This window comes from Mesoplodon densirostris, chromosome 4, assembly GCF_025265405.1.
Source record: "Mesoplodon densirostris isolate mMesDen1 chromosome 4, mMesDen1 primary haplotype, whole genome shotgun sequence".
In the NCBI taxonomy this organism is placed as follows: domain Eukaryota; kingdom Metazoa; phylum Chordata; class Mammalia; order Artiodactyla; family Ziphiidae; genus Mesoplodon; species Mesoplodon densirostris.
In genome coordinates, this window is record NC_082664.1 from 23021800 (window position 1) to 23043982 (window position 22183).

At 46.5% G+C, this 22183-nt stretch overlaps 1 protein-coding gene across 1 annotated transcript in view; it reads left to right on the forward strand.

The window, feature by feature from the left end:
• Positions 1–741: 741 nt before the first annotated feature.
• The window catches only part of STON2 (stonin 2), a 146404-nt gene continuing 124962 nt past the window's right edge, over positions 742–22183 (forward strand). Inside the window, exon 1 of the mRNA XM_060097964.1 lies at positions 742–832. The gene's annotated coding sequence lies outside the window, so the exon portion shown is untranslated. The remainder of the gene's footprint in view (positions 833–22183) is intronic.

Below are 22183 nucleotides of genomic sequence, written 5' to 3' on the forward strand. Positions count from 1 at the left end.
ATGCGTCACGGAAACGTTAGGGTTGATGTTGTTGTTATTGTTATTATTCAGGGCCATCTCCCTCGCTAGGTATAAACTCCTTGTAAAGGAAGATCTAGTCGTCCTTCTCGTCCTTAATAATTTGTTAACGTGATTAGGACCTTGGACAAGTCGCTTACTCTTTGCAAGCTCTGGTTGCACCACAAAAGATTGCGTGTCAAGTACGATTTGAGTCCACGAACACAATTTGGCGCCCACTGTTTATAAGCTACTGCCCTGCGTCCTACGCCGTTTTTATAGTAAAAGTATTAAATGAACGTGAAGTCAAAACCCCATGTAGGAGCGACACCGGAGAAGCAATGATCCCTACTGTCCTGCCTTGACACGCGGTGTGGGAGAGACTCCTAGGCGATCTCCACTCCCTGCCATCCCCCTGCCACTTCGCAACGCTTTCTGCTCCGCCCCGTGCCTGGAGTCCACTCGTGCGGAGGGGAAGGATCCCGGTTTCAGCGTCTGGATTGGGGCGTCTGGGTGCACCGGAGACGCGAGGCTGCTGTGCGAGGGTCGCCGGGAGCAGGTCCAGTCGGCTCCCGGCCCGCCCCACGTCCCCGGCTCCCGGCTGCCCAATCAGGGCGCAGCTCGGGCGCGCGCTGCGGCCAATCAGGAGCGGCGGGAGCGGCGCCGGGAGCTGGCGGGCGCAGAGCGAGCTCAGACTGTGGAGCGGGCGGCAGGGCTTCCTGGGAGGGAGGGCGGCGAGAGGAGCACTGCGGACCGGGAGCCCCGGGCCAGCCCAGTCCGCTTTGCCGCGGCGACCTTCCGGCCGACTCTCTGGACCCTGCGGGCGGCGTCACAGGTAACCAAGCCCGCGCCCCGCACGGGGAGGGAGAGCGTGCCCAGGGAGATGGGCCCCGCAGGTGGAGCGGGCGGGGGGCGAGCTGGCCGCTAGGTCCTAGCGCCGCTGGCGCTGCCCGAGCCCCTAGCGTCCCGGCGCGTACCTCGGCCGGAGCCCCCGGGAGACGCGTTTCCACCAGCCGCCGGCGTCCAGGGGTGAGAGGGAGTGAGGTGAGTCGGCCTAAGGCGGGCGGGGGTGGAGAGGGGGAAGACAAGACACCTGCGACACCCACACTCATACACAGACGCTGTTTGCCAGTGGGCGTCTTCCCCGAGATCTGGGTCCCCGGGACGTCTTCATTGGCTTGAGTAAGGGAGGCGACAACAGGTGTCCTTGCGGACGGTGCTTTTCTCCCCCAACACCGCCCCCCCCGCCCCCCTGCGCCAGAAATCCCGGTTTGGCATTCTGCCCCACTTTCGGGCTGTCCGGAGACAGGACCCCAGGCTGGCCTCTCAGGCGCGCTGCCCGCTGGACAGCGCCCAGAGGCGGCCTGGACCCGGCGGACCCGGGCTTTGGATGGAGTTTCCTCCTCGCGTTGCCAAGTAATTTGCAGGACACCCGCCTCTCGCTGAGATGAAGAGAGTTGATGTGGTGTGTGTGTGTGTCCGTGTGTTGCAGCCTCTACTAAAAGGAGCTGCCCGAGGGCTGTGAGTGAATCATTAACTGTGCTCTTGTGCAGCTAGTGGCTTCTGCCTGTCTCTTTTTCTCTTAGGCAGGTCCTTCGTGCTCTGTGTGCCTCATGCTTCTAGTCTGTAAAGCACGACAATGCTTTTACCTGCCTGATAGCGTTGTTTTGAGGAGTAAATGAGCCAATGCTGAAAAACACTCAGGACAGCGCTAAGTACTCAATAAACGCTGGCTCTTAGTATTTATTACACGGAGTGGATGGTCTTATAAAGAGTAAATCAGACGTGTCCAAACCGGCCCAGTGACTATTTGGAGCTCCGAACAGCTTTTTACACTTGAAGGGGAAAAATACTGTTAATAATGTTAAGGATGGTATCATTTAAAGGTCCTGTATCCTTTGAGGGATTAAAAAAAACCCCAAAAACCTTCATTGGAATGGTGAGAGAGAAATGGATTCCAATTAGTAACAGAAAACTTTGTAACATTCGGAAAAAAATGGTATGAATGTTCTGTGAAAAGAATATCATGGTACTTTGTTGAATCTTTCATTAATATCGCTGATTTGGGGGGAAACTGTGAAGGTTCTTATACTTCCTACTCCTCCCTTAAACAAGTAAAGTTTAAAAAGAGAGAGAGAGAAGAAAAGAAGAACAAACAAACAGCCCAACCACACAACAAAATGCCAGCAGCTCACAGAAACCCAAAGTTGCACTTCCCACCTTAGGCGATTTTTTTTTTTTTTCCGTTTCCTACCTGGGTGGTCTGGTTCAGTTCTTTGCCACTGTGTCACTTTCCTTGTTTAATTTGAAAAGTCACATAAACGTTTCACTCCATGAATTTGTCTTTTTAAAAGCTAAAGTATCAATGTGTATCAGACTTGTTGGATTTCTGAGCCCTCCGCTACTTACTTGCTTCCTACCCTCTAACAAACCCAAAATGACCTTACCAAAAATTCTCTAGGGTGATGTTAGTGGGAAACTGTCTTTTCCACCACATTACCCCCCATAACCTGGGACCTGGGGAAAGGGCACAAAGGGCCCCAGTTCTCCTAGGGTCTCCAGCGCATTTGCCAGGAGGCTTAGAATAAATACATCCACTTAGAGATAGTGATTATCTTCTCAGAGGGTAAGGAGCCCACTTCCAGATGCAAATCTTTCAAGTGTCAAATTAATTCACCAGCCTTTTCAGGTGTTGATGAGGAGACCTACTCTCTTCACCTGAGTGGGAGGATTTGAAAGCTTCATGCTGGAGGAGGGAGAGAAACGCGTGGGGCAGGGGAAAGATTGCTGAGTTCAGAGCCAGACCCACCCCTGGTGAGAACTCTGTCTCTGTGGCTGATGGCTGGGAAACTTGGACAAGTTGCTTTGTTTATCTGAGCCAAAGTCTCTCACGTTGTAAAATGAGGACTCAAAAAAACATTTTTTTTGGATGAGTTCTAAGGATGGTGCTAATGAATAGAAAGCTCCCAGCACTGTTCCAGGCATGTAGTTATAGATCTGTAGCATGCAGAGGAGGTCTGCAAGGTGAGAATGATCAGCTGTACCTGGGAAAGAAAAAAAAAAAAAAAGACTTTACTGAGGGGATACACTTGAGCTGAGTGTAGACTAATGAGCAGTTCTCTTGTGCAGACAGAGTTGAGGTGGGATTAGAAGGAAGGGTAGAGCAGAGGGGAGAAGTCCAGACAGAGAGGATATGGGATATCGAAGTGCTATAATAGTCATCTTAGGCAAAATAAACAAATATCCCCCAAATCTCAGTGGCTTACAACCACCAAAGTTTATTTCTCACATATGCTGCATGTCCAGGGTAGGTCACTCTCGGTTCTGGTCCTCATCTGTCTTCATTTGGGGGTCTATTAAGGCTTAAGAAGCAGCCTGTTTCTGGGACAATAACTAATCTTGTTTATGGGAAAGGGAGGAAAAGAGAACATGACAGAACAAAACTATTATAGTACTTAATGTCTGCTCAGAAGTAGTAGTTCTCATGCTGTTGGCCAGGGTAAGTCACATGGCCAAAAATGATGTCAGTGGCATGGGGACCCATAAGCCTCCTGCAAACCCGTGAGGCAGAGCTGATGAGGAGGGAACGTGCCGAAGGAAACAAGGCCAGGAAGGTGTCCTAGAGGCAGATGATGCAGGGCCCTGGGTTGTGTGCCAGGGGGTTGGGACTTTATCCTATGGGCAGGGAACAGCCGCTGAAGGATTTTTTTTTTTAAATTGTTTAATTGAAGTATAGTTGATTTACAATGTTGTGTTATGCTGAAGGGTTTTAAGTTGGGGTTTGGTATGATCAAATGTTCAGGCCGAGCACACATCTCTGGTAGCAAAGCGGGAAGAATGAAATAGGTGAGACTTAACAGGTAAGAGAGGATGAGGGCTCGGACTAGCACAGCAGCCTCCGATCTCTCACTATCTGTCACATGACTTGAGTCCACTCCTAGAAGTGGCTCATTTGGCACTTGGGTGGCTTGTCTTCTTAACAAGTCTTCTTCTAAAATGGATGTCTCTCTCATCTTAAAGTCCTTATTTTATAATTGTCACCTAAAGCAGCTGTTCGCAAAGTTTAGGGTGCATTAGAATCACCTAAAGGGCTTGAAAAAAACACAGATTTCTGGGCCCCACCCCCAGAGTCTCTGAACCAGTCGGCCTGGGAACGAGCATTTCTGAGGGGTGCTCAGGTGATATTGATGCTGCTGGTCTAGAGACCACACTTTGAAAACCACTGAATTAAAGGGAGAAATTAAGACATAGTTGAGGGAAAGGCCGGAATAGAAGGGCCTCATGGAAGGAGGAAAAAAATCTGGAAGGTCCCAGCATAATCCCTGTGGCAGTTTTGCTGAAGGCTGGCTCTGGCCACAAACAGTGGGGTCTGTAAGAGTGACTGAGTCTCTAGGTTTCTATTGAATTGCAGATGCAGTTCTCACAGTGAGGAAATGAAAAAAGCTCAGATTCTGAGAGGTAAGAAGTGTACAAGTGCTGCTTTATCCCCTCCCTTGTAATTCTACCCTGACTCCCTGTCAGCGAGCACATTGCCTGCTTCCAGACCTTGCACTCAAGTCGGCCAGTGTATTTCCCACCCTGATCCATCTCACTGCTTGTCATCCCAGTTCTGATATCTTTTGGAGCTGGGTTGGCCCACTGGGTGGACATATGGCTGAATTTTAAAGTAGTCAGACCAAGAAATTGCTCTCTTCTCTTGAGGTCACGTTTGCGAATAAACATCTGTACCGTATGATCATGCAAATTGTGATCAACCCCCTTAGATAAATAACCCCCTGAGAACCCAAAGTCATCCATGGTTTGGCTTATACTGATGGTTGGCGCAAGTTGTGACAGTTCCCTTAGCTGTGACTCACTGCTCCTGTAATGAGAGAGCATTCCAGGATCAGACGTTAAGGAGAAAATATGTTGGCGTGTACAACGTGACACAAGAAATAAAGCATCGTGAGGGTTTGTTTTCTTTTTACTGTATTTTTCTCAATCTTGGATGTGACAAAAGTTTGAACTCTACTGGGGTCTAGATAATCAGTGATATGCCTGCCCAACAGACACCATGTGAATGAATGAAATACTTTCAGGGTCAACATTTTGAGTGCTAGCTAGCAGGTTACGGTATTTGTTTCAAGGTGGCATGAGTGTAAAATGGTCCATTGGGGTGTTGAATATACTGGAAATTCTATGCCTATTAAATTTGTATAAAGTAAGAAATGTCACGGTGGGCCTAAGCTATAATGCGAAGTCAGTGAGATTTGAAAAGATCCTTTTCCTAATAAAGATTTTTTTTTAATAAATTTTATTTATTTATTTATTTATTTTTTGGCTGCATTGGGTCTTCATTGCTGTGCACGGGCTTTCTCTAGTTGTGGTGAGTGGGGGCTACTCTTCGTTGAGGTGCGCGGGCTTCTCATTGCGGTGGCTTCTCCTGTTGCGGAGCACGGGCTCTAGGCTCGCGGGCTTCAGTAGTTGTAGCACGCGGGCTCAGTAGTTGTGGCTCGTGGGCTCTAGAGTGCAGGCTCAGTAGTTGTGGCATGCGGGCTTAGTTGCTCTGCGGCATGTGGGATCTTCCTGGATCAGGGCTCGAACCCGTGTCCCTTGCATTGGCAGGCGGATTCTTAACCACTGCGCCACCAGGGAAGCCCCCTAACAGATACTTGACAGACAAATGACACCTTAACGGTGTACTCTTGGAGATGAGAGAATTCCCCAGGATTCTGGGTACCTCCAGAGGGGGGTTGTGAAAGCTTCGAACCATAACCTCTGTCCAGCAGGCCTGAGGCCAACTCTGTTGGTGAGATCTGTCTATTTCCCTGTCCAGGTAATTTTGGAAGGCCAGCTGTTTCCCCTCTTCCTGCAGGGTTGGCCTTAGTGCTACCTTCTCTTGGTCAACTCTACAGTGAACTCCTGCAGTTCCCTCAATCTCAGGTCTCCAGGAAACTTGGTCTAAAGTTTCAAAAGATGTAGCAAACAAAACCCTAGACATGAGTGAGAGCCAGTGAGGAAAGGGACACTTAAACTAGCCAGGAGGGACTTAAAACACGGAACATAGTCATTAGAAACTGTTACTATTCACTGTTACTTAGCATTTATCCAGAAATTTATATTAAATAACTAGATAACTGGTATACTCTCTGTATGTTTATATTGAATAAATGCTATAATGTACGGGCTTCCCTGGTGGCTCAGTGGTTGAGAGTCCGCCTGCCGATGCAGGGGACACGGGTTCGTGCCCCGGTCCGGGAAGATCCCACGTGCCGCAGAGCGGCTGGGCCCGTGAGCCATGGCCGCTGAGCCTGCATGTCCGGAGCCTGTGCTCTGCAACGGGAGAGGCCACAGCAGTGAGAGGCCCGCATACCGCAAAAAAAAAAAAAAAAAGCTATAATGTATACCATATGTATGTTCAATGTCTAGCAATTTCAGGTGGTAGATTTCCAGTGCTATTGTGGTCTTTCTGAAATACAATAATGTAGATAGAAACAACCAAAATTCTGTAGACAGACAAAAGAAGGGCGGGATTGAAAACTCAAAGTCCCATGAATCTTCTGTCCATTGTGTACACCTCTGTCACTTCAGCCGGCCCTACACCAATGCAGACTTGTGTGCACTGAGGTGGCCTCACCAACAGGTAACAGATGGTCAATGTTCTTTACAATATTTAGTCACAGTGAGGAGTGTGAAGCTACTTGGCAGATTGCTAATGGCCCAGTAAAATCTTTGGAAGGTGGCTTCATGTGAATGGCATTGAGCATCATCTAGGTGCAAGCCTCCGAGGAAGACATTATGAGGAATTCAGAAAAGTGTAATACTTAGTCCTCTGACACAGCCTCTAATCTGAGAGAGAAAAGGCGTAATATTTGTGCAACATTAATAACGGGTCCATAGCAGTGAGGCCAAGAGTAGCCATATAATAAAAGGGGGTACGCATGCTGTGAATCCAGAGATGGGATCTTTCTGAGGTTGTCCTGGACGGGAAGGCTCGTGGAAGAGCAGTCGCACTGGATCGGAGGCAGAAGCAGCATTTGGGTGGAGCATTGGGGTTTAGGGAATGGACCTATGTGATCTGTGGCTCTGATGGTCAGCACGGGCTTGTTTAGCACCTTGATTCGACTTCTGTATCTGGAGTGAAGGGGTCAAGTAAGAGGGGAGAAGGGAAGCCTGAGCTTCTTGAGGTCTTCCTTTCTTGACTGCCATCTGACCATCTGATCCAAGTATTCTGACGGCTCGCACCTCCTGACAAATGAAGCCATTCATTGATTCATTAGAAGATGAGTAACACTGGACTCTCCTTTGACCTTCTTAACGTTTCATTTTATTATTATTATTATTTTTATTTATTTATTTTTTTTTGCGTTACACGGGCCTCTCACTGCTGTGACCTCTCCCGTTGCGGAGCACAGGCTCCAGATGCGTAGGCTCAGCGGCCATGGCTCACGGGCCCAGCCGCTCCGCGGCATGTGGGATCCTCCCGGACCGGGGCACGAACCCGTGTCCCCTGCATCGGCAGGCGGACTCTCAACCACTGCGCCACCAGGGAAGCCCTCATTTTATTAATAGGAAAGCACTTTGGAGCTAAGGATGACACACCACTTTGTCAGTACAACCTAATCCCATCATAAACTCTGTCAGACTGGCAGGTGGTTGGTCTCTCTCCACTTGCAAAATGACTTGGGAAAGTCAAGTGACTTGTTTAAAGTCATGCAGGAATACCCTGGCACGTCCACATCCCCGGATCCCACCTCCCTGACATTTGGTGGTGCCCAGCGTCCTTTGCTTTGCATATCTCCATAGGGACGGTGGCTCTAAGAACTTGGGTCCTTGACATTTAGTTAAGGTTTTCTCCATCTATTATGGTAGCTCATGGAGGCCCTCAACCGTAACCCCAAGAGGTCCTCGTTAATTTTAATCTGGGGATGAGATAATTACACCCTTCTCTTGCAGGCTTAATCCTGGCTCTCACTGTAAGAAAGTACCATTTCAGTGCTGTGGGTCTGTGCAAACACTCCCATCTGAATGAAACAGCAGTCTCAGCACTTTTCATGCCAAATGCCAACCAGTATAGCAGGACTATCAGTGGCTTTCAGTCTGCCTGAACTTTGAAGTGAGACACCAGACCCTTACCAGCACGATAGAATCACTCCATTGGCTGCCTTTTGAAGTTAGCTAATTGCTTTAAAAAAAAAAAAAGTGAGATGCTTTAAATGAAAACAGATTTTATTTCTGTTTGCTTTAGAAACTGAATATGTTTGTCTGTCTTTCCTGACGTAAGTTTTTAAAAGAGGGATATTATAATACCGTGGTTAAGTGGATAAGGCTGGGGTGATCCATAGCTTATTCAGTTATAGATTGTTTAAATGTTGTCTGTTTCGTGAACCCAGAGCTGTCAGAAATACTGTTTGACTTGTACCTTTGCCAAACATAAAGTATTTTTTAAAAATTAATTAGTTTATTTTTGGTTGCATTGTGTCTTTGTTGCTGTGCACGGGTTTTCTCAAGTTGTGTCAGGTGGGGGCTTCTCTTCATTGCGGTGCACAGGCTTCTCTTTGTGGTGGCTTCTTTTGTTGTGGAGCATGGGCTCTAGGTGCGTGGGCTTCAGTAGTTGTGGCATGCAGGCTCTGTAGTTGTGGCTCACGAGCTCTAGAACTCAGGCTCAGTAGTTGTGGCGCACGGACTTAGTTGCTCCGTGGCATGTGAGATCTTCCCGGACCAGGGCTTGAACCTGTGTCTCCTGCATTGGCAGGTGGATTCATAACCACTGTGCCAACAGGGAAGTCCCAAACATAAAGTATTTTTTTTTGACATTACTCCTTGTGCCTCCATCTCCGTCCACTTCAGACTCTGAGCAGTTGAAAAGTATGAAAAACTTTTTTAATCGAAATTATCAAAATCACTATCAATAGCTATTATTCATTGAGTTTTACTAATTCCAGGTCCTTTGCTGGCAGTTCACTCCATATTATCTCACTTAATTTCTGTCTCAGCTCTGTACGGTTGGGAAGAGTGGGATCTCAGTTCACAGACGAGACAAGCAGAGGCTGGAGTTGAGTAGTTTGTCAAAGGACCTGGGCTTTGAACCCTCTTTTAATCGCTTAGCTCTAGAAACTGTGCCCTTAGTCACTATTGTACTGTATCTGGAAACAAAAGGAAAAGTGCTGGGAAGAGTTAACAGGGGCTGTCCGTGCACTCTGACCACACCCACGGAGATCCCTGTGGGAGGAAACGGCCCTTGTTTTTGCTCCCTCAGTTCACACTATCAGCAGGGCTGTCGAAGCACACTTCCTTCTCTTCTTTTCCCTATCTCTTCCTCCTTAAAACTTTTGTTATAAAGTATCATCTAGAAAGGGGGTGAGTTGGGGAGTGGGGATCTGTTTGCGTAAATTCTGCGCGTCTCTGTCACTCACATCAGCCTAATTGGCACAGGTGGGCGGGCGTGTCTGCAGCAGCTCCTCTAGCTGCGGCATCCATCACGCACAGCACTGTGCTCGTGGGACTAGGGGCTCTGATCCCTGTCATTTGGTTGCCTCTCTCCTGTGAAGAGGACAGAGAACGTACAGCCAGTCCTGGCTGGGCACTTGGCAGAGGTAGGTCCTGGCCATAAGAAAGCCAGATAACACGGTAGGTTCATTTATGCGGACTCTGGAGCCAGACTGTCCAGGCTTGAATTGTGTGGTCTTGGGCATTATTTAACTTCTGTGTGCCTCCGTTTCGTTATCTAAATAAATGGGATAATAATAGTACCTACTTTATAGGGTTCTTTTGAGGAGTGCATGAGTTAGTTGAGTGAGTTGTAAAGCACTTTGAGATCAACGGCTGGGAGATAAGAGGTGTTACATACGTGTTTATCAAATAACACATAAAAAACAAAGTAGTAGGTGAACATCATTGTCTGTAGGTAGACAGTGGATAGAGCTCCATTGTCTACGATGGATAAAGCTCACCTAGCTGCTTTAGTAAAGGTACTCATGATGAGTTACATGCAAATGAAATAGTTATTCACTGTACTAGTGGAGTTTGCCATTTTAAAGAATCATATGAGAAATATGTTTGTAAACTGCCTTTTTGTAAAATGAACATGAGAGAAACAGTGTAAGAGGAAGAGGGAAGTTCAGGATGACTTGATTTTTTTTTTTTTTTTTCCAGAGCTACTGGAAAGATAGAGCTGCCATCATCCTGGGCGGGGAAGGCTTGTGGTGGAGTGGTTTTGGGGGACAGAGAGTAGTTCGACTTTGGATACGTTAAGTTTGAGAGGCCTGTTGGATATTGAAGTAAAGGTGCTCTGTGGGCATCAGTGGTGTCAGGGGAGAAGTCAGGGCTGGAAACCTCTGTGTGGTGGTTTATCCCATCTAGCTAGAGATGGGATCCAAAGCCATCGTGAAGGAATGGAAGCAGACAAAGAAGAGTCTGAGGGCTGAACCAGGGGGTATTCCAGCTCCAGTGGAAGAGTCAGGCTGCTTCCAGTTTTCTAGTTTGTTCTTTCCTTCGATTTGCAAGTGTGAAATGAAGTGTGGACCTACTTAATGCTGGTGTTTTCTTTGGCTAGTTTATCATCTGAGTTCTGTTAATGCTTGGACTTCAGAGTCGATAGGCTCTGATCAGATACCAGTTGACCTCATCCTAGCTTTGTGCCCTTGAGCAAGCTACTTACTCTCTGACACTCTGTTTCCTTATCTTGAGATGGGAACTGGTAGTAAAAATGCCCATCTCAGAGATTTGAGGGCTCAGTAAGTGCAGCTGTATTAATGCTATGAAGCTGTTAATCGCTTTATCACTGTGAAATTCTCCCTGTTCGTGCCAATGTGTGAGAAGTGAGGAATTTTTAAAGCCCTTTGAATTTTTCCTGAACTGGAAACCACATTTTAATTTAATGCACACTGCTGCTATTTTCCTTCCTCCTTTTTATTAAAAATAAAAGAGTGAGGTCAAGGAGGTACCGCAATAAATTTTACATGTCAGCCACTTACACTTCCTCTGTAATTGAAACACTGCATCCAAAGATCAGATCTGGCCCGTAGATGTGGCAACTGGTATGTGAATCACAGACGCACAAGCCGTCAGGGACCTGAAAACAGAAACACGGAAAAAATGGATATCCCTGGCAGTGTCAGTGTTTCAGTATTATATATGCTAACCTCATACGTGCTCTTTACCACTATGAGCTGGGTAAGAAAGTTCTCACTCTTTTCCAATAAATGAACTGATCCTCCCGACTGTTTTAAATTCGAGTTTTACACTTGGTTGGAAAATGCATCTAAGACACTTGGTTTTCACTCAGCAAATAATACAATTCTGAATTTTTAAAAAAGCCTCACTCTCAAAGCTCAGTAAGAACCAAGAGATGTGGCGAATGAAATTCTGAAATCTTGTCTCTCAATTCTCTAATTAGAATGTCTGCCGTGTTTGCATATGTGGTTTATATGCAACGAATTTGTGGCTTTTCTGTTTTGCAAGAGTTACTGTCAGCGAGACGTCTACCAAAAGAAATACTACTATTAGTGGTGATGGGACCAAATATATGTAACGTTGTGGTTGGTGTCTAAATCTCTACTAGAATTTTTGAGAAACCTTCTCCAGATGGAGGTGGGTGGTGTGAGGACTGAAAGAAAACATTAGAAACAACCAAAGCAGAAGAATTAATAGGCAAGAGTTTGCAGTGATTACATTTTTCTTTCTGGTCTTTCAGGTTGAGGAAGTAAGGAGAATAGGCATAAACTGTGGGAAATTTCCGTCAACTTGGAAAAAACAATAGAATAAATAATTCTTAGCCATGAGGTGAGAGCCCAGGCAGTCACAAGGTCAAAGGATTCTGTCCCATTTGTCTGTGGTGACAGCCTCCCCCCCCCCCACAACCCAAAGGAACTCTTTACCCTTAAACAATAGAAGTGTCCCTGGGAAGCTGAAAAGTTTCATGCAAAGGGAATTTTTAGAAATCATATCATTTCAGAAGTATACCAGTGGTTATACTGGTTTTCTGTATTTTCCAAATTTTGTTTAGTGAGAGTGTATTCCTTTTTTTTTTTTTTTTTTTTTTTTTTTTGCGGTATGCGGGCCTCTCACTGTTGTGGCCTCCCCCGTTGCGGAGCACAGGCTCCGGATGCGCAGGCTCCGGACGCGCAGGCTCAGCGGCCATGGCTCACGGGCCCAGCCGCTCCGCGGCATATGGGATCCTCCCAGACCGGGGCACGAACCCGTATCCCCTGCATCGGCAGGCGGACTCTCAACCACTTGCGCCACCAGGGAGGCCCTGTATTCCTTTTATAATAAATAAATAAGTAGGTAGGTAGATAAATAAAAATTAGAAAAATAAATTTAAAAGAAGGAAATACACTAGGAGTGTGGAGATGGGTGTGTTGTCACCATTTCAAGGTGCTGAGTTGCTCACATTTTATAATGTGAGGATTATCTTGTCTATAAGTCATAATACTTAACGTATCTGCTCTCTCCATTTACAGTCTATAAAAATGTGCCAGGTGTCAACAGTGAATGTCACCCATCAAAACCCAAGACCCAGGGGCTTCCCTGGTGGCGCAGTGGTTGAGAGTCCGCCTGCCGATGCAGGGGACGCGGGTTCGTGCCCCGGTCCGGGAAGATCCCACATGCCGCGGAGCGGCTGGGCCCGTGAGCCATGGCCGCTGGGCCTGCGCTCCACAACAGGAGAGGCCACAACAGTGAGAGTCCCGCGTATGGCAAAAAAAAAAAAAAAAAAAAATACCCAAGACCTGCTCTACAAAAGCAGGGCCAGCCCTCAGTGAACAGATACTTTGTTCAACTTTCACACTGTGCGAGACCCACCCCATGTGCCCTGTTCCTTGCCGCTGTCTCTGGCCATCGGAGACACTCACATTCCCCTGCCTTCGTCAGCAGTGTGAACTGGGAGGTCTCTTGTTTGTGAGGGGCCTGCTTCACAGGAATAACGTTGCAATCAGCCCAGGGCCCGGCTGTAGCCGCAGCCCATGAGGCCCACTGCGGTAGCCTGAGTTTTTAGTGTTTGGCTGGGCTGTTTTGGTTTCATATGAGCCTGTGTGTCTGTTTTGTTGGGGCAAGCGGGAGGGGAGGGATTCTTAGAAAAGGGAAGGAGATATCCTCTGCATTACTGAAAATGGAAATAAGGAATTATCAGTTCAGGGTCAGTAGAAGCCAAAGTGCCTGGCTTCCTTCTGCTGTGCTCCTCTGGAATGATTTTGCTTAGTTTGGAAAGGTCTGAAAGTGACATGAGCTAGATAAATTGTTCTAGGGTGGAGCTTTTAGCAGGGAGTACAGAGATCCCTAGGGGATTCATGGAGGGACCTTAGGAAAGATGTCCTGAAATTAAACAGAATGTTGCATGTATGTGTTTTTTACCCAGAGATGAAGACTTAATTTATATCTCAAATAAATCCAGAGAGTCATACTTCAAAAAAAAAAAAAAAAAAAGGTTAAGAAGTTCTAGGGGGAGGCCTAGAGTGTATCCTGGCCTTGGCCCTAACTAGAGACCCCTTCCTGATGGATGAATTGCATATGTAGTGGAAGTACCAGTGTGTAAAACATCTTAGGTGAAGTGCATGCTGCAGAAAGATGAGGAAGGTTTTACTTCCTCCAGCGCTGGAAAGCTGGAAATCCAGAAATGTACGACTCCTGCGCTTCTGTCGAATGCTTCCTGTTCTCCCTCTCTGTGTCTTATCCTGGAGCCTACAGAGCTCCCTGAACTCTGTATTACCTGAAGAGTTCACTAGTTGAAGTGAACACTAATGTCTCTTTTACCTGGTCTTCCTCTTGATTCTAAGCGAACCAGGTTGAATTTCCCTGCACTTGGGAGGTTGACTTTGGCCCTGGCCTCCACAATGTGACAGGAGAAGGCATCTATAGTGAGCTCCTGCCTGGCTGTTTATCCTGTGTCCAGCATGTAAATGTTGATCTTCCCACCCTTGGTTCTTGCTTCTCCTCATATTATACATTCTCTCTGGGTGACCTGTCAGTCTATGTGATGAATGCGCTCATCTCACTTCTTCTGAGCTCTCAACCTGTCTATTTAACATGACCCATAGACATCTCAGTGTGGTTGTCCCGTACGCCCATCAAACTCATCAGGTCTAAAACTGAACTCATCATATCCCTACCACCCCTCAAGTATTCTTCCCCCTGAAGTCCTCATCTTGGTGAATAGCACAAAAATCTATCCAGTTTTCCAGGATCCTTTTTATCCACCCACCACTACTCCCTCAATCTAAATGAGCCCCAAATAGACTTTCTCCCCATGTCTTGATGATCTTACATCTTAAATGGCTCATAAAAAACATCCCCCCTTTTATCCCTCAGCTTGCAATGCCTGATCACTATAATTACTAGCTGGTCTTCCCACCCTCTAATCCACCTTCCTCATTGCTTCCAGAATGATCTTTGTAAAATACAACTGAATCATGTTATTATTTCCTCATTTAAAATTGTTTAATTGATCTCCATTGCCTTTATGACAAAACCCAACCTTCTTGGCATGGCCTGCAAGGCTCTGTCTGACCCGACTCCCAGTCTTGCCAGCCTCTTCTCTTACTACTGTCCATCTGACTCATTGCTTCAGTCAAACTGAATTATCTATAGTTCAGAAAACACAACATGTTTTTCTTCATCTCCGAGACTTTGTATGAACACATTACACTTTATTACAGCTGTTTGGAGTGGGGGACTTATTAAAAACGATACCCTTCAAGGTTCTAAGTCATGTACCAAACAGACACCATCACTTCAGCTCTGCATCACCCCCTCCCCATCTCTCACCCCTTTCCTAACACTAACCCTGAATCTCTGAACTTGAACCTCATTTCTTAGCCCCATCTTCCCTCATACCATGCCTTATCTCCAGATCCTAACCCATCTCTGATACATACTTCGGGAGTTGGGGTCAGTGATGGGTGATGTTCAGGGGCGGGGTTAGGTAGGAGGGAGGTCTGGGGATGAAGGTAAGAGCCAGGGATGTCCGTTGTGCATCCTTTTTTGGTAACAGACAGTGGCTTTGCATGTTAACACAATCGTTTAAACAGGGCTAAGTAAAATGGCACCCTCTAATTGACCATATTGTATTGTCCTGTTTTGTTCTTATAGATGCCATACTGCAAGTCCTTTCCCCCTGCCTCTACTTTCTGTTTGTCTTTCAAGCCTCTGCCCAGGTATCATCTTCCCTCAGTTATTCTTCGCTGACCCCAAGACTGGGCTAGGTGAGACTCCTCTGTGTGCTCATGGCACTGCCGGGTTCCCCTGGGGTAGCTCTGACCTTACTGTATAGTGATCATCTTTTGTTTGCCTGTCTCCGTCTGCCAGGCAGGGTCTGGGTCTTAGCCCTCTCTCTATCCCTAGGATTTCACTAGAATATGCCTAGCAATAGGAGATGCTGAATAAATGCTATTGAATGGGTGAAGAAATTAATGGGTGATGTCCTATGACACCTGCAGAAACTCAATGAGCACAAATAGCCCAGAGTTCAAAAAGACCTATAGATCATCTTCTCTGTGTTCTGTGTATGTGGGATTGCATACCAGCATTGATTCCTGTCTAGGTTTAACCTTCCTGTATTGGCTTCTGTTTAGGTACCACCTCAGGTTCTCTTAGCCCCACCTGTCTCTTGGATGCAGTGGTGCCCAGCTCTACTGGCCTCCACCATCCTGCCATCCAAGGCCATGCTGGGGTTCCTCCCACCACTTCTGGACTCAGATGAAGAACCACCCTGCAGGGTATGGGATCTGGCCTCCCCATCTGCTGCTGAAGGGGCCAGATGATACATCCTAATCATGTGGGAAAGTTGGGTCACCATGGAGTGAACTTTGACTGATGGGGAACGAGAAACAGGCAGGAGCTGGCAGATTCATTCCCTCTGCTGGCACCACTTCCTCCGATGGAAACTTTTGAGATGCTGCAGTTCCTAACAGCCTCTCTGGGGACATCCCGTATGACCGAGCAAGAAGCTATGATTCTTGTGAAGTCACAGCCAGTCCCGCTCCATCGTACATTTGCTTTCGCTGCCTCATTTCTCCTCTTCCCTCACTCTTGCTTCCCTGGGATTGCTCTAAAGCCCTGGCATAGAAGCTCTATTTTCTGAGGAATCCAGCCTAACATACATTCAAACTACCCCCATTTCTCTAGAAAAACAGGGGCCAATAAAGGTAGAAGAGAAAGGAACACCACAGGCCAGGTGGTCTCTAGTGTATGGATCTGGCAGGCCTTAGCTGGGAGTCTGAGCCTTCAGTCATGCACCCCTTATCCTTCCTTGTCCATGCTGCATTGGACACCCTCATTTAGGGGAACTGGGAAGTTGGGTTCATTGGTAGAAAAAGATCCATCATTTGGAACCTGTGACCTCATTCCTGTGCAGGCTGGCCATCTGTTCCATGATTTCTTATTTGAAGATATCTTTCTAATTAAACAAACAAACAAACATGTATCTTTAAATGTCAGTGATGCAGTAGAATATTATACATCTATGAAAATTGATCCTTATGAGGATTTGTGATATATTCTGGGTTTAAAGTCTAGCTCCACTTACTACTTGTGTGGCCTCGAGAAAGATCCAAGCCTTGGTTTTCTTATCTGAAAAGTAGACATTAATAATAGCACTGTTATAAACTGTGTAAAGCCTAGATAAGATTATGCATGTAAGGCCCTCAGCACAGTGTCTTACAGAGGAAACAGTCAAAAGATATTTGCTGTAGTTACTATCTATTTTTAAAATACAACTTGAGAATGATAGAGTGTACATCTCTGTATAGAAAACAAATTTAAGGTGAGATTTTGTAGTTCTTAGGTTTTATTGGGTTTTTAAGAGGTGTTTTCTTGGTAAATCTCAGTCCCAGTTTTAATCTTGCTAAAACAGGTGGGAGGGCCTGATAAAAAGCTTCTGTGGAAGTAGTGTTTACCTGCTAGATATTTTTTTTTTTTTTTTGCAATACGCGGGCCTCTCACTGTTGTGGCCTCTCCCGTTGCGGAGCATAGGCTCCGGATGCACAGGCTCAGCAGCCATGGCTCACGGGCCCAGCCGCCCCGTGGCATGTGGGATCTTCCCGCACCGGGGCACAAACCCGTGTCCCCTGCATCGGCAGGCGGACTCTCAACCACTGCGCCACCAGGGAAGCCCCTACCTGCTAGATATTTTGTTGGAGAACATGTGAGAACCACATAGAGTCTGAGACCAGTTAAGTCTATTTCTCATCTTCCAGGTCTTTTCAATAAATTTATATCAATCCCCAATTAATAAATTTGTGGAAACTAAAGTGGAAAAGTTTTGCAATTTTGTTATGGTCATTCAGAGAATTCATGCCAGGGAAGATGCCAGGAAGAAGCTTCCCCCTCCCCTGAGGCGAGTTTCAGTTTGTGCCAGATAAATAGAAAAGTGCTTCCTCCATAGATGCTTGTAATCAGGGTTAATAATGTGTACGCTGGTATTTTTTGCCTTCTTTTTACAAAAGCTGTATTAAGAGTCGTAAAACTTTAAACTGTGATCATGGTATATTATTATTATTATTTTTTAACTTTATTTATTTATTTATTTTTGGCTGTGTTGGGTCTTTGTTGCTGCACACGGGCTTTCTCTAGTTGCGGTGAGCGGGGGCTACTCTTCGTTGTGGTGCGCAGCCTTCTCATTGCGGTGACTTCTCTTGTTGTGGAGCACGGGTTGTAGGTATGTGGGCTGCAGTAGTTGTGGCACTTGGGCTCAGTGGTTATGGTTCGTGGGCTCTAAAGCGTAGACTCAGCAGTTGTGGTGCATGGGCTTTGTTGCTCCGCGGCATGTGGGATCTTCCCGAGCCAGGGCACGAACCTGTGTCCCTTGCATTGGCAGACGGATTCTTAACCACTGCGCCACCAGGGAAGCCCGATCGTGGTATATTATTAACTCCTTTCAATCGGGCTTCCAGTCTAGCTGCCTTACTTTATTCCACAAATGCTTGTTGCTTTCCTTCTGTGTAGCCGGCCTGGAGCTTTGGCAGTGCTGTGAGAAAGGGCATGGACCATCCCTCAAGGAGCCACCACTCCAGTTAACTTTCTTAAGGGTCAGCAGTGACCATCCGTGCCCCATCAATGTCTCTTTACAGCATTTAACACTAGAGAAACTTACCTTCTTGAAAATTCTCTCTTGTCTTCATGATCCTAGAGGCCTCTGTTTTTTCTCTAACCATCTGATGGACACTCTGGGCCCCCCTTTAGTTCCTCTCACTGCCACCATATGTAGGCACAATCCAAGAGTCAGCATCTTTTTTGTCTTTTTACTTCCTCCATTGATAACCTGTTCACTCCCTTGGCTTCATATATCTTCATTTTTTAAATGACTCTAAAATCTAACTCTTTACCCCGAATTTTTCTCTAGGCCCCAAATCTACATTTTCTACACCTACCTTCTGGTTTCACAATCCTTAAATCTCAACATATCCCAAATTACCTCATTTCCCACTCCCAGTCCCAATTAATTCCACACTCCTCATTTCCCTAGGCTATTTACTGGGACCTTCTCTGCCCTCAGTTCAGCTGCCATTCTCCTGATTACCCAGGCTTACTTATTATTTCCTATCACTGTTGCTTCACTGGTGAATGAAGAATAAGCCCAAGGATTCTTATGGCCATAGCCAGGTACTTTCATCTTCTTTCCCAGTGGAGGTTTTCTCCTGAACATTCAGCATTTCCTTTCTTTTTCTAAAGCGTGGATGTTGAGGTGGGAGGGCGTGTGCTATTTCAGGGCTGCTGGATTTTACACCCGTAGGGCAGCATTCAGATAAGGGGCAGGGTCCCCATTGCTTCGTGCATGAATGGCGCCACTCAGAGTTGTGCAGCCCTGTGCTGTGGGAGTGTGATTTGGGAGGGGATGGAGTGCTGGCGAGGGCTTCTGGGCAGTAGGGATGCTGAACACTGCAGTAGAAAGACTAAAGAGTTGTTGGCAGTTCAGCCCAGGAGGAAAGTTTCATTTCTACAGAAGAAGGATAGGGATATAGTTTTCCTCTTTGTCATCTACCTGGGGGGAATAAAGCTCTGTGTTTTTCTACACAAATCCATACTGAGCTCACTTTATTATAGAGCCACCCATCGAGCTTGAGATCTGTGGCCTAGAGCTCTATTTCCTCTAATCCTTGTTATTCTTGGTATAGGGACCATTGGCAGGAGCTTCTAAAATGAAACTTCCGTGTTCCTGTAGCCGTGCTGTAAATCGCAGTAATCCCACATTCTCTTGTGTCCCAGCTGGACTCCTTTAGGTAGGGTTTCCATAAGGTCCAAAGAGGTTGGTGGCAGTGCAGGTAACACTGCTGCCCCGCCATGAACTGAGACAGCCCAGCTGATCTGGACACACCAGCAGCGGGACACCCTGCCTGGTGCCTCTCGCAGCGGAGTCTTCTGTTCAGGGACCCTTCGAGCGCCCGTCTGGGCAGGTTGCTGCCTTCTGCTACCCAGATTGTGCGATACACACTGCATAGACACCACTCACGTAGGTGACCACATACATGGGGTCCCAAAGCCGCCCAACGTGGTGTCCCGCCTATGGTACCTTCTTTCACTAGACCTTTCCAGGCCAACTAGTGGCCCACATCCAGCTGAGCAGGCTGTTTCCTGTCTCAGGCTGAAGCTCACACCACTACTTCCTTTTTTCCCCAAATTTCTAAGATCTCCCCCTTCCTCCACTTTCACTTCCTGAATGTCACGACCACAGGAATGAAATCAGCAAGTTCGTGCCTTGTTTCTCCTACTCATCCTTTATTAGTGGAAATAATAATGGTGCTAGATAACATTAATGGAGCACTTATAGTATTCACGGTGCTGAAAGTCTGACATGCCGAATCTTTTTTCATCCTTACAGGAATCTCTGAAACGATCAATACTAGGTGAAATTCAGGTTTAGAGAGTTTGAGACATGCCCATGCTTACAGTTAGTGACGGGGGGTGGAGGGGGGGACTTGGCCTGCCTGACTGCAGAGCTTGTGCTGTTCATTTTCCTAAGACCCAGGCTAGATATAGCCTCTTGCAGGAAGCCTCCCTGGGTGACCACATCCCATTCCTGTGACCTTTGGTGGTCCTCCATAGTAACCCCTGGTGTTATTTCAAGTTCAGGACCGCTTAGACGTAGGGGAGAAAGACCAATATTCCTTCCTGTTTCTGAGGTTCCCAGTATAGTAAAGACTGAAAAACTTCTAAGACAGGGTTAGAAAAGTATTAGGACCTTTTTTGTATATTTGCATGAACCAAATTCAGATGTTCAATGTATACTCATACACATAGAAACCCAAGTTGTAATACAATTTTGCTACATACAAGGTAACTATAGGAGCTAATGATACTCATTAGACTCTCTGTGAAGGGTGGTTTGGTAATGGGACATGAGTTTAAGGTTGGAGGCACATCTTTCAATCCTTTCAGTGTATTTCTGTGAAGAAACATGTGCTTTCATTTTTATTAGTATTTAAAGTCCTTTGTGAGTATGAGGCCATTGGCTAATTGACCTTTCTGGATTCTGTATTATCTACTTCTCTATTCCTAGCATCTAGCACAGAGTCAGGACTTGGAATATAGTAAGCGCTTTTTAAAAAAATATATATATATTCGTGTTGTTTTTGGCTGTGTTGGCTCTTCGTTGCTGCACGCGGGCTTTCTCTAGTTGTGGTGAGTGGGGGCTACTCTTCGTTGCAGTGCGTGGGCTTCTCATTGCAGTGGCTTCTCTTGTTACGGAGCACAGGCTCTAGGCACGTGGGCTTCAGTAGCTGTGGCACACGGGCTCAGTAGTTGTGGCTCGCGGGCTCTAGAGCGCAGGCTCAGTGGTTGTGACGCAAGAGCTTAGTTGCTCCGTGGCATGTGGGATCTTCCCGGACCAGGGCTCGAACCCATGTACCCTGCATTGGCAGGCGGATTCTTAACCACTGCGCCACCAGGAAAGTCTGACATTGTAAGTTCTTATTCCTTGTTGGTTGGTTGTTTGAATGAGTCAATGAATTGTTTGAGAAAAGTCTACAAAGTCAGAGCAGTTTTGGTTGGGATCCCAGCACTGCCATTTACTAGCTGTCTGGCCTTGAGCGAGTTACTTAACCTCTCTTTACTCAGCTTTGTCATCTCAAAAATGAAATTTTTTGTTTAGTACTAAGAGTACCTACCTCAGAAGGATGGTGGGAGGAACAAAGGAGATGATCTGTGAGATGACAAAGGTGAGCCTGCACATACGTAGTCCTGGAGTCCAGGGCAAGGAGGTAGGAGATAGGGCTGTGGGCATCACTGTTAGAAAGCAAGAGGCACTGCAGCTGCTCGTTTCCCTGACCAGCCACGGGGAAGAATGGTTGGTGGCCCCAGGAGAGTCTGCAAAGCACCAGACTTTGTTTTCTGGGCCCCTGTCCTTTTCCACATTCTCCTTCTTGATTGACAGACATATGCGGAGCTTACTTTTTGAATCATGCTCTGCAGTCTCCAGAGCACTCTCACCCACATTATCTCGCTTAATAATTATTCAGAATTGTAAAATTGTCTGTGGTTTCAGGAAATTCCTGCCCTTGTTATGGAATGCCTGGTACTTGCCCCTCTCCTGCTGATAGAGTTATCACCAAGGACATTTGTTTCTGTATTTACTGAGTTGTTTAGCAGCATTTTCATTTTTTCCACCCAAGCCTGAGATTCAAAGAGTCTCATAGAGCAAAGCCGCATTTCCAACCTTTTTCTGAGCAGCCAGCTCTAGAGTGGCCTGCTTGGTCCAGGACCTCTGGCTCCTACATGCCCTTGTATTGAGGGACAGAGCATGGCAGCTCTCCCTAACTTGGGCTCCCTTCTCTTTTCTGTCCATTTGGAGTCACAGGGTCCTAGGGCTTGGCTGGAGCATCATAGTGTTAAAATATATATAACAAAAAATTTTTCATTTAACCTTTTTTAAGTGTATTGTTCTGTGGAATTAGGTACATTCACATTGTTGTGCAGTCATCACCACCATCCATCTCGAGAACTCTTTTCATCTTTCAAAACCAAAACTCGGTACCCATTAAATAATAACTTCCTTTCTCCCCACCCCCACTCCAGCCCCTGGCAGCCACCATTCTACTTTCTGTTGCTATGAATCCGACTACTCTAGGTACCTCATATAAGTGGAATAGTATAATATTTGTCCTTTTGTGGCAGGCTTGTTTCACTTAGCACATGTCCTCAAGGTTCATCCGTGTTATAGCATATGTCAGAATTTCCTTCCTATTTAAGGCTGAATAATATTCCATTATATGTGTAT